This window comes from Paroedura picta, chromosome 11 (assembly GCF_049243985.1).
Source record: "Paroedura picta isolate Pp20150507F chromosome 11, Ppicta_v3.0, whole genome shotgun sequence".
Classification (NCBI taxonomy): Eukaryota; Metazoa; Chordata; class Lepidosauria; order Squamata; family Gekkonidae; genus Paroedura; species Paroedura picta.
The window spans coordinates 62,272,959-62,282,885 of record NC_135379.1 but is presented as its reverse complement, the minus strand read 5'-3'; positions in this window follow the sequence as shown (position 1 = coordinate 62,282,885).

The window sequence follows — 9,927 nt, the reverse complement described above, 5'->3', positions numbered from 1 at the left end:
GGTTCTCCTCCAGCACTTCTTGTGCAATTCCATGTCCAATCGCTCTGGCACTGCGGCCAAGCCGGGGGTGGGGCGGTGGAGGGGAGTTTTTAGTTCTGCTCCTTCAGTGCAGATTGATTTCTGTTGCTGGTGCTAAATGTGAAAGTTCAAGGCTTAAGCAGAATGCAACGTGGAGTTCCAGGATTCTTTTCCTGCTGAGGGTTTTGTTTGTGTCTCCCCTCCCAAAAAATGATTAGGCTGCAAGTCAGAGAAGTTACTTTAACTCCTTTAATCTGGGGCTGAAAAAGCAGAATGTGTATGTGTGTGTGTGGGGGGGGGGGATTAGCAGGAAAAAATGCCATGAGTGAAAATCTATAATTGGGCCTAGCCATAGGCCAGCAGAATAAAATGGACATCAGCAGAACGGCTCAAAGAATATACTCTGGAACTACCAAGCACATCATTTGACTTTAAAAATTCAAAATCAAGTGGGAAAATGCTTCACAGGGGGACTTTTGTACTGTGGCTGGTGGGAAATTACATCAAGATGGAGCCAGCTGCTGGCAGCCCAACAGGATTTCATTTCAAGACAAGAGACATTCAGAGATGGTTTGCTATTGCCTGCCTGCACCGGCCCAGGCCACACCTGTGGCCTGCCAGCTATTCCATCATCTCCACCAGGCAGGACAAACAGCACCTGACCTACTGACCTCTGACCTTGCTAGTGATTCATGCAATTGTCACCTCCAGATTGGATGGCCGTGACTCACTCTGGGCAGGGCTGCCCTTGAAGCAAGTTCAGGAGCTTCATTTGGTCCAGAAGGCGGTGGGACAGGTCCTTAGTGGGACCCAGCAGAGAGCGCATATTCACCCTGCGCTTTCCCCTCTGCACTGGCTCCAGATGAAGGGCTCCATCAGCTTCAAGTTTTTGGTGATCACCTTGAAAGCCCCAAACAGTCTGGGACCTTCATACCTGCAGGACTGCCTCCTCCCCTGTGCCCCCCCCCAAAGGAAACTAAGATCTGGTGAGAAAAATCTGCTCAAGGTCCCTGGCCCCAAAGGTGTTAAACTTGCCTTGACCAGGGCAAAGGCTTTTCCAGCCCTGGTGGAATGCTCTCCCTGGCGAGATCAGGGCCCTGCGGGATGCAGGACAGCTGCACGGGGCCCAGAAGACAGGACTGTTCTGCTGAGCCTAGGGGTGAGGCTGGAGATGGTGGTGATGATGACAACCCTGGATAGCCTCTATCCAAGTATGAACTTAGCTTCTGAGATGTGATGAGATCAGGCTAGGCTGAGTCATCTGGGTGAGGATGACTTTTGGAACTGCACAACTGAATCTTTGTTAAATAAGCCATGGCAAACTTATGCCGGTAATGCTCTAGGAATGGTTAGAATTGGGAATGGAGGCAGGCAGATACCAGGAGAGAATCCAAGAAAACATAAGTAGTTCAAAGGATTTAGTGACTAGCTTCTGGTTGAGTAGGCGGGCCACATCTTATTTCTGAAGTTCAAAGAATTTATTGTTAAAAAATAGATCAGAAGGGATATTTTATGCAAAAATTAGTCTCTCTGCCTGGAGGAAAAGCTAAGTACAGACTGGGCATCCAAGAGAGGCACCCACTCAGAGCTCTTCTATAAGACGAAATTACAATGCATGGAGGCAAGATTTTGGAATTGAAACCACTGGGCCATTGAGCCACGGCCCCTTCCGCAGGTCTCTTGCCTTGAAAATCTTCCGGCATTGCCGTCGGTTGGCTGAGACTTGATGGGACAGGGAGGAATGTCCAAAGAATGGGGGCTTCTGTGGTGGGCAAGGGCTGGTGCCCCTGTGAAGACAACATGAGGCACTTTGCATTTTAGTATGCTGGATTTTCATTCATGCTAGGCTTCTATCTCAGTTGGTCCTGGACTACTGTCAAGTGATTTAGAAATATGATTCACACTTATAATTAGAAGGCCCAGTTGATATTATTATTCAGCTGGTAGCAATTTCAAAACTGTCACACTTTGCACAATGCTTATGCAGAACTCTCAGTTCTATTCCTGGTTCTCCCCTTCCCCCTGGAGATCAAATTTTCCCTTTATTTGGCAGGAATGTGGCTGGCCGTCAAGTTTGAAGAGTAGCCTGGAGCCTTCCTGAGGTTGATTTCTAGAGCATTAACACAATCATGATAGTGACTCATGGTTGAAGAACACCATTGAGATGTCTGATTCAACCGCATGCAGCTCCGAAGGTCACAGTCAGTGTGCATTATCCCAAAACAGTGCTTCACCTGCCAGAAGGACTGTAGAGTTGGAAGTGGCCTTATAGGCTATCTGGTGTGACCCCTTGGCTCAATGCAGGATCAGCCTGGTCAGTGTAGGATGGGGGGTAAGGTTGCCAGATCCCGATGGGAAAGCTCCTGGAGATTTGGGGATGCACTCTGCAGAGGACTACAGTGCCATGGATTCCACCATCCAAAGCAGCCATTTTCTTCAGGAAGAACTGATCTTGGTAGTCTGGAAAAGGGCTACAATTCCAGGGGGTCCCCAGGTCCCACCTTGAGGCTGACATCCTTTTAAATCCCTGCTGAGTATCAGTGGAAACTCTAGAGCAGGGGTAATCAAACTGCGGCTCTCCAGATGTCCATGGACTACAATTCCCAGGAGCCCCTGCCAGCGAATGCTGGCAGGGGCTCCTGGGAATTGTAGTCCATGGACATCTGGAGGGCCGCAGTTTGACTACCCCTGCTCTAGAGAATAGAGTTACTGTTTCAAGGCCATGGCTGCCACAAAAATGTTGGCAAAATCATAAAGGGAATCCAGGAACCTGATAGACCTCAATGATGTGCAGATTTTGAAACCTAAATTCTAAATTATACCATTTGTGCATGGAGATAATTCAACAGAAATTCAGAAGTTGTCCTTCAAATGACAGCCAGAGATCCCTTCCACCGTCACTGCTAGACTGGAATTTTGCCATTCCCTCTACACAGGGTGACCTTTGTGGCTGATCTGGAATTTTCAACTGCTCCACAATGCAGCATCACAGGCCCATTACAGGGATTCAGGGGAGAGCAGACATGCATCCTTTGCTCTCCCAACAGAGCTGGTTGCAGATGAGGGACCAATCAGGTTCAGGGTGCTGGTTCTCACCTTTAAAGCCCTAAATGGCCTGGGGGCTTCTTTTCTGTGATACCACCTCCTCCGTTATGCCTTACTCAAGAACCCCGGCCCTAAAGAGGTTAAACTGGCCTCGACCAGGACAAAGGCTTTTCCGGCCTTGGCACCTACGCTCTGCTGAGATCAGGACCTCGGACAGTTCCACAGGCCTTGAAAATAGACCTACAGGCCAGGCCTATGGTCGAGGCCAGGAAAGAACACCAAAGTCTGGCCTCCCTATTTCAAAGGTTCAGCTGACCGACTAACACCACCACCAATGGTCAAAGGACACCCCTAGGTGCCCTCTCTCTCTAAAGAAAAACAGGCGGTCTATCTGAAATTTAATTCTGCCTGAGATTTAATAATTTTAATGCTTGAAATTGGAGGTCTTATATGGTTTCATTCATTCATTTATGTGGAGGTCTTATATGGTTTTCTTTGTTTGTTTGTTTAATATCCTGCCATTCCCATACTATGGCTTGTGGTGGGTCACAAAGTTCTAATTAAAACCCATTAAAACCCCCATTAAAAGGACATGCCAATACAATACAGAAAACCACAGCAAACAAGGTGATAGAATAACTCAATCCCCATGCCCAAAAAGACTGGTACCACCTATTGGGGAGGGAGAAGGGGCCTAGCTGGCAACAACCCAGGTGCTAGCACAAGCCCTGGGAGGGGAGCATGATCTTCCTCACTGCCCTGGTCTTAACCAAAGACCTGGTGGAAAAGCTCCATTTTGCAGGCTGTGCAGAATGCAGAAAGCTCCCGCAGAGCCTGCAGCTCATCCAGAAACTCATTCCACCAGGTAGGGTCCAGGACCAAAAAGGCCAGGTGTGCCTCTCTAGAGCTGGGAATCACCAACAAATCAGTACCCACAGAATGTAAAGCCCTATGGGGGGCATAGTGCAACAGGTGGTCCCTCATATATGTTGGTCCCAGACTGCGTAGGGCCTTGCATGTCAGAACCAAAACCTTGAACCTGATCTGGGCAACAAATGACAACTAATGCAGCTGCCTCAGTACAGGCAGTACAGATGTTCCTGTGAGGACCCTGCTCCAGCATTCTGCACCAGCTGTAATTTCTGGGTCAAGGACAAGGGCAGGCCTGCAAAGAGCAAGTTACATAACTCTAGCCTGGGTGGTAACCATTGCATAGGTCACTGTGGCTAAGTGATCGGGGGACAGGTAGGGTGCTAGTAGCCAGGCCTGGCAAAAATGGAGGAAAGCCTGGTCAGCTACCCTCTTGACCTGTGTCTCCATAGTTAGGGAGGCATCTATGGTCACTCCCAAATTCCTGTCTTGGGACGTGATGGTAAGTTACATTCCTGCCAGGCAGGGCAAACACACTTACTGATCTGCCCCCCCCCTACTTCCCAACCACAGGACCTCCATCTTGGAGGGGTTGAGTTTCAGATGACTCTGCTCCAGCCATCCAGCCACCATTTCCAAACATCTGGTGAATTGTTCTGGGGGGGAGGGGAGTCCAGGCAGCCTCCATCAGGAGATAGAGCTGGGTGTCATCCATGTACTGATGACAACCCAGCCCAAAGCTCCACACCAGCTGGGCCAGAGGGCGCATAAAGATGTTTAAAAGCATGGGGGAGAGGACCACACCCTGTGGGACCCCACAAGGGAGTCAGTAGGTGCACAATAACTCTTCCCTCAAAGCTACCATCTGGCTCCAGTTATGGAGAAAGGAGAGTATCCAGCTTAAAGCTGTGCCCGTCACGGAAAAGTGGTGGATCAGCAGTTCATGGTCAACCAGATAATAAGTAGCAGACAGGTCTAATAGACCCAGCAAAGACTACCTGCCTCAATCCAGCTGGTGCCAGAGGTAATCCGTCAGGGTGACCAACACCATCTCCACACCATGGCCAGGATGGAAGCCTGACTGGTATGAGTTAAGCACTGAAGTTTCCTTCAAGAATGCTAGGAGCTGATCCACAGTGGCTTATTTACTATTTTGATTGTGAGCTGCCCTGAGCCCCTTGGGGAAGGGCAGCATACAACGGGGACTATAAATAAAATAAAATAAAGTGGTGATAGAAAAAGCATTTCAAAATGATGAATGGATGGAAATTTGGCCTTGTTGTAGAGATGAATATTTAGCCTCTAACATGAAGGCATGAATCCATGGATAATCTTTCTAAGCTCACCTGGAGCTCGGAAACCCCAGGTTATCTCTGAGTGTGCCTAGAGAAAGCTTGGGAGGGGGAGCCATTTATGAACAGGTCCAACGAGGGAGGCACACCAATCTGCAATTCAAGTCCCCAAAGAAAATGCAAGCTGGTCATTACTAACCTAGACCATACAGCAGAGTGTTCTGAAGCGAGGAGGAACCCAGCAACCATGATGGAAAAGTTTTACAGAAGACCGAACATGACCCCAACCTTTGACTCACGGGGTCTGCACTGGAGTGACTTTAAGAGGGCCGCTGACAATGAGCAAGGCCGTAATGCCTGATGTCACTAATGTTGGATATGACAACATGTGTCACACTTTCCCACCACAGAACCCATGGCTTGCAGATGGATGATGCCATGGAATTGCATGGGTCCCGTCTGATTTCTTTGATTCTTGCCACTACGCCAGTTTGACTTCCCACCATATTTCTTGCATCATCAGTGGCGATGCTTTTCAATTTATCCCAGCTCAGACCAAGATTTTCTACTAATTTAAACACCACCAAGAATCTGTTTTCTGCAGTAGTATGGGTACCTAGAAGGTCCAAAATGCTTAGAAGGAAAATAGGACTAAGAAAGGGATGACAGAAGGAAGAAACAGTGTTGCTCTTGGGGGGGGGGTTGCAAGAAAGGGACAGGAAAAACAGCAGGAGGTCTGAGAGGAAATGTCTTGAGGAGGAGAGTAGAAAAAACAGCAGTTGAAGGGTGACACAGAAGGAGGTTGGGGGCTACATACGGCCCCTGGGCTGGGCATTGCGGCCCCCAGCTGTAGGACTTTGTCAAGCTCTATGAAGTGGATATTTAATTTTTTCTCAGTCTTTATTTCCCCCCGCTCCACTCTTGTTTCGCCTTAGATAACAGGCTGCCCCCTACAGTGTCCCCACTTTCTCTGAGTTCTCATGGAAGTTAATTTAGTGCAGCTGGGAAATAAAATGACAGCAGTGTGGTACATTTCCGTGCAGAACTGTGGAGTCATTTCTGAAACTATATTCCCAGCCGCCACACAAAGGAGGAGGTCAACAGGAGAGCGCAATCGAGACTGCACTCCTTGCAATAAGTCTTTGGCACACACCTGGGATGCAATTTCATTGTGTAAGATGCATGTCAAGATTCCTGACAGCAAATAGATACTTGTCAAGCTGATGGCTTTCTATCCTGACACTCAGAAGTAACAACTACAGCAAATCTGTGAATACTCTGGCTGCAGCCAGCAAGCTCTGCAGAGAGATCTCCTCCTCCACCACCACCACGTGAGAATCTGTACCGCTTGTTCAAGCTAGCTGCAGAACTCTGAACATTTCACACTTCTAGATGTCAGCAGAGTTGAAAGATGCAAAGGGTTGCAGAGCATCAAGTTTATTTGTTTATTTGTTTGTTTACTGATTGATTGATCGCCCGGTGGAGGGGAGGGTATTTAAGAGAACAGGTCCAACTAGTATTAACTCTATTATTATTACTGTAAACTACCCTGAGCCCACTATCAGGGAGGGACAATATAGAAATCAAATAACTAAATAATAGGAGAAGAGAGAGAGAGAAAGAGAGAGAGAGAGAGAGAGAGAGAGAGAGAGAGAGAGAGAGAGAGAGAGAGAGAGAGAGAGAGAGAGAGAGAGAGAGAGAGAGAGAGAGAGAGAGAGAGAACTGTCTAACTGTTCTGCTGTCTTTGTTCAGTCTGTTTGTTCTGGAGGCCAGCAGGGAGGAAGTGGGCTCAAAGGAGCAGGAAGTCTCCTATGGATCCTATCAGGACATGGGAGGAGGTTTCCAAGACTGATTGGATCCAACCAATATCTGTCACTGAAGAGCTGGCAGTGCAGAAATGAAGAAATGTTTAAAATTTCAAACAACTGGAAAGCTAGAGATACGGGACAGCCTAGAAAAGAAGGTGTGAAAACCGAGACTCTTGGCTGAAAGGCATTTGGCTTTCATTTCTCACAAGTATTGTAAAATTATTCTTAATCTGATGCTCCATTTCTTCATGTAAGGATCCTCCCCCCTACTCAGCTCCATTGGTCTACTGCACCTGAGAGAGTTACAAGACAGCAATAGAGCCAAGTGATCAAGTGCTGAAGCATGACAGAGCATGGCAAGCATGGGGGCCGGCAGTCCCACTAGCTCTCCGAGGTGCAAATTAATTGTTTGAGAGAGTAACCGGAAAGAAACCATTTCCCCCTGGATGTCCGTGGTGGTGGCATCTGCTGGGAAACAGGAATGGTTCAGAAACGTTGGGAAGCAGAGGTGGTTGATTTGAACAGAGCAAAAGAGATCCAGATAGTCAGTGTGCTACTGGGCCTGGATATCGCAGCCCACGCCAGCAGGCTGGCCGCGCTGGTACGTGGAAGAGGGACGTTTACAGGAAGCCAGCGTGGCGTGGTGGCTAGAGCATCCGGCCAGGATTCCGGGAGACCCAGGTTCAAATCCCCACTTTGATGTGGAAGCTGGCTGGGTGAACTTTGGCCAATCAGACACTCCCAGCCCCTTCTACCTCACAGGGTTGTTGTGAGGCTAAAATGGAGGGGAAGGGAATGAGGAAAGCTGCTTTGGGTCCCACTGGGGAGAAAACTGGGATGCAAATAAATAAGTAAAACTATTTATTTGCTTCTGCACTCACGGCCTGCCTGGGATTCAAGGCTGCCAACAGGAGCAGCTCTTAAACTTAAGCAGAACACTTGCAACAATCCCAAACAATATCTAAAATGGTCACGGCAATGAAACTGCCTTAATTTTCCCCATAGCAGCAGAGTTTGGAGGTCCAGGACAGACACTGGAGTCCCAGCTGTGTCTTCTTGAGCAAAGATCCAAGCACAAACTGAAATAGTGATCTGGCAGCGGCCGTGTGGAGAGGGCACGACCCTCAGACCTGAGATGGGAGGGAGACTACAAAGACAAGATGCACATCTGAGTTTCTGCATCTGAGACTCATATGCACAAATATCAGTCATGAACTGGGAGCATAGTCTCCTCCCAGGTGGAGGAACCAAGTTTAGCGGTTGGGATTTATCCTGTATGTGTGTGTGTGTGTCGGGGGGGGGGAGGTGTTGTGGGTTATGGTGGCTCTTGTGGTCAGTTATAAGGACTCCAACATGACCCACCAGCACCGGAGGTTGCAAGGAGGGGTGTGTCCTCAGGAACGTCATTTGCCTGCTGCACAGGCCGCAGCTGCTGGTCCTCTAGGGCAGGGGTAGTCAAACTGCGGCCCTCCAGATGTCCATGGACTACAATTCCCAGGAGCCCCTGCCAGCGAATGCATTCGCTGGCAGGGGCTCCTGGGAATTGTAGTCCATAGACATCTGGAGGACCACAGGTTGACTACACCTGCTCTAGGGGGCTCAGCTATGGGGAGATGGGAGGCTGCCCCCCTTGGGATTAGGGCCCAGCTGGAGCCCAGCTGGCACCTGGCATTTCTCACACAGCATCCAGGCTGCACACCTGCGATGAGAAAGGGGTGCGGTGGGGAGCATGAGAAAGGGGTGCAGTGGGGAGCATGAAATCCAGGACGGGGCACCTCCCAGAGCCCCATCTATGCCATGATTGCGCATTTGGTGGCGCACAAGAACACAGTGCAGGATATCAACTCCTCCCCGAGCATCCAGCACAGGGGCGAATGGCTCAGCATCAGCTGACCCTCTCCCAAGTGGAGCTTATCCTAAAGCTGCGGCAGATTGGGGCAGCTCATCCGTGTCATGAGAGGGCTGGAAGAGTCCAGCCAGGCCCTAAAGGGGTCCCGAAGGGATGCCAGTTCTCCCAGGGGTCAGGAAACTGACAGACAGGCTGTAGGTGGGCATAAAAAAAAACGCCATTCTCTCAGTGAGGGGCAACCCCAAAGGCAGCATCATCCTCCATAACACGGCCTGTCCAGTAGAAGCTGTGAAATGCCTACGTTCCAATGCCATGGATCTGTCCTCTCAGAGGTGGCCGCGGTCCAGTTGCTGTTGGGTGTTTTTCATCTCACTGGGTGGCTCTGAGCCCTCCTGGAACGCCCCTCTCTAGGTGGTCATGGTGCACCATTGCCTGTGCTCACCCTCATCAGCACCTGACCTGACCCGATTTGATGGATGAGTCATTGAGGGTGGCCATGGGGTGGTTATCTGTGACGGATTTAGTTTAGGCCCAGCACGTCATGGAGAGGCACCGCTGGCTTCTTCATTCGATGTCTCCTCCTCTGAATGGGGTCTCCTTCTCCATGCTGTGTGGGTGGGCGATCCCATTGTCTGTCCACAGGGGAGGGTGGGCCTGGGCCTGGGCCTGGGCCTGGGGGGTCCCAGCCACTCACAGCCATGCAGGTGGCTCACGGGCCCCAGGCAGCCCAGGAGGGTTGGCCCTTTCTATTAGGCAGCATCGAAAGCCAAGGAGGTATTTTTCGAGTCAAATCGCTGGGTGGAGAAATGAAAAATCAGCCTCAATTCAAATCCATTTTGGATCCATCCGTTTTCAACAGAGTCTTCCCGGCTGACCTGAGAATACCAATATTGCTAAATAAATAAATACAGTGTTCCTTGGTATAAATTAATCAGCACAGTTGTCAACGGTAGCCCCAGCAGCTCTTGTGCAATTCACATCATGGTGTTCAGCCAGTCAAACATGAACTGCTCTTCATGACAAATGGCTTTAATTTTAAAACCTT